Source organism: Apium graveolens, chromosome 4 (genome assembly GCF_009905375.1).
Source record: "Apium graveolens cultivar Ventura chromosome 4, ASM990537v1, whole genome shotgun sequence".
Taxonomy (NCBI): Eukaryota; Viridiplantae; Streptophyta; class Magnoliopsida; order Apiales; family Apiaceae; genus Apium; species Apium graveolens.
In genome coordinates this window covers 90188921-90191766 of record NC_133650.1, presented here as the reverse complement: position 1 = coordinate 90191766, position 2846 = coordinate 90188921, and positions in this window count along the sequence as shown.

The window sequence follows — 2846 nt, the reverse complement described above, 5'->3', positions numbered from 1 at the left end:
GACTATGTAGTTGGAGCAGTTCTTGGGCAGAGAAAGAACAACATATTTCATGTGGTCTACTATGCTAGTAAGACCCTAAATGGTGCTCAACTGAATTGTTCTACTATTGATAAAGAACTTTTGGCCATTGTCTACGGATTTGGGAAATTTCGATCTTATTTGCTTGGGACGAAGGTGACAGTTTTCACTAATTACGCTGCGATTCGATATCTCGTCTTAAAGAAGGACTCGAAGCCTAGATTGATTAGATGGGTTCTTTTGCTTCAGGAATTTGAATTAGAGATTAAGGACATAAAATGTACTGAGAATCAAGTCGCTGATCATCTCGCTTGTTTGGAAGACCCAAGTGCAACTTCACAAGATACGACATTGATAATTGAGTTTTTTTCCTGATAAGCAGCTGTTTGGGGTACAAGAAGAAGAACCATGGTTTTCAGACATTGCGAACTACCTTGTGAGTAATATCATGCCTCCAGACTTGTATTATGCTCAAAGTAAGAAGTTTCTTCATGAGGTGAAGTGGTACATGTGGGATGAACCATATCTGTTTAGGCGAGGAGCTGACCAAATCATCAGAAAATGTATTTCGTAAAGAGAAACGGGGGGGGGGGGGATCTTGCGAGACTGTCATTCAACTGTTTATGGAGGCCACTACGGTGGAGAGAAGACAACAGCTCGTGTTCTTCAAGCGAGATTCTTCTAGCCTAAATTGTTTAAGGATGCACATCACTTTATTTTGAAGTGTGATAGATGCCGGTGTGTGGGTAATATGTCTAAGAGGGATGAGATGCCTGTTAATGTGCTTCTCAAGGTTGAGGTCTTCGATGTTTGGGGAATCGACTTCATGGGGTCGTTTCTCTCATCTTGCAATAATCAGTATATCTTGTTGGCGGTCGATTATGTGTCAAAATGGGTTGAAGTCAAGGATTTGCCGTTGCCGACAAATGATGTAAAGTTAGTGCTTAATTTTCTTCATAAGCAGATATTCACACGATTTAGGACTCCAAGAGTCATAATCAGTGACGAGGGATCGCATTTTTGCAATCGCAAGTTCACTACTATAATGCGAAGGTATAATGTAAATCATCACATTGCTACAGCCTACCATCCTCAGACTAATGGTCACGATGAGGTGTCTAACAGAGAGATCAAGCGTATTCTAGATAAAGTTGTGTGTCCATCAAGTAAGGATTGGTCTTTGAAGCTTGATGAAGCTGTTTGGGCGTATTGAACAGCTTACAAGACTTAACTTGGCATGTCACCATTTCAGTTGGTTTATGGTAAGGGGTGTCATTTTCCCATGGAGCTCGAACATAAAGCGTATTGGGCTTTGAAGAAGTTGAACCTTGATTTGGATGCAGCTGATAAGAAAAGAATGCTTCAATTGAATGAACTCGACGAATTTTGACTTTAGGCGTATGAAAACAACAAAATGTATAAGGAGAAAGTCAAGAGGTGGCACAATAGGGGTCTGGTTCTTAAATCGTTTGTCCTGGGGCAACAAGTTCTTTTGTTCAACTCTCGTCTCCGTCTTTTTCCTGGAAAATTGAAGTCGAGGTGGTCCGGGCCTTTTATAATCAAAACTATGTTTCCGCTTGGAGCTGTGGAGATTTTTGAGAATGATCCAGGCCAAGCGTTCAAAGTGAATGGACAGAGGTCGAAGCACTATTATGGGGATATGGAAAACCGTGAGGTGGTTAGTGTCGTTCTATTATATACTTGATCTCGAGATTGTATGTCAAGCTAACGATGTAAACCAAACGCTTCTTGGGAGTCAACCCAAGTTTATTACACATTAGTAGATAGAGGAACATGGAAAAAAGGAGAAAAACACAAAAAAATCAGAAAAACAGAAAAATTCAGTGCCAACTATAGTAGCACGGCGTGCCCGCGCTGTGAAGCCGGGCGGCTGCGCTGATTTGACAGAAACTGCGTGCGCCCGCGCTGTCTGGCGGGGCGACCGCGCTGGATTGGCAGAAGCACGGCGCGCCCTCGCTGAGGAAGCGTGCGGCCGCGCTGAGTCCCTGGATTTGAAAAAAATATATATAACAGAAATTTGGGAATTTGAAGGCAAAATCAATTCCTACCCAAATTTTACTCTCCCACATCCCATATTTACCTCTCCAAATCAATTTCCATCACCCCATTATTCCCATAATCATTTCCCACTCCTTTTTCATAACTAATTCTCTCCCAATCTTATATATATATATACACTTATAAATAACTCCTCCATCAGTTTTCAAACTCTCAAACACATAAATCTCTCTTACAAACTTCTATTCTCTCAAGCTTATTCAATCTAAATGGCACCAAAAAGACAACAAATCCAAGTTAGCAGCAGCACCACTGATTCTTCGAGTGCGGGTGGTGTGAGGCCTAGGATTTTAACTCCCGAGGCTGAGGCGGAGTGTGCGAGGGTACTTTCGAAGCCTATAGCCAAGCATCGTGGTTTTCTACCATCGGGAAAAGTTGGTAAGTTGTTGGGGATAATCTTGGAGATGGGCTTGGTTGCTATTTGTGAGACACCCGTTGCTGTGCCCATGAGTATGGTGCGTGAGTTCTACGCGAATGCTAAGGTGGAGAAGAACGGTTTCACGGTGGTTAGGAGGATGACAGTGGAGTATAGTGCTGGGGCTATTCGTAGGGTGATTGAGCAGCCCGAGAGGAGGCAAAAATAGGGGAATTTGAATAAGAAGACGCCAGAGGAGTTTAACTTGGATTTGATTGTTGCTACCCTGTTGTGCCTGAGACTCATCGGAAGTTCAAGAAGGGCACGAAGAGTATGCCACTTTCCATGCGTCGTGCATGAACAGGTTTGCACGTGCATGGAATTCGTTTATTTG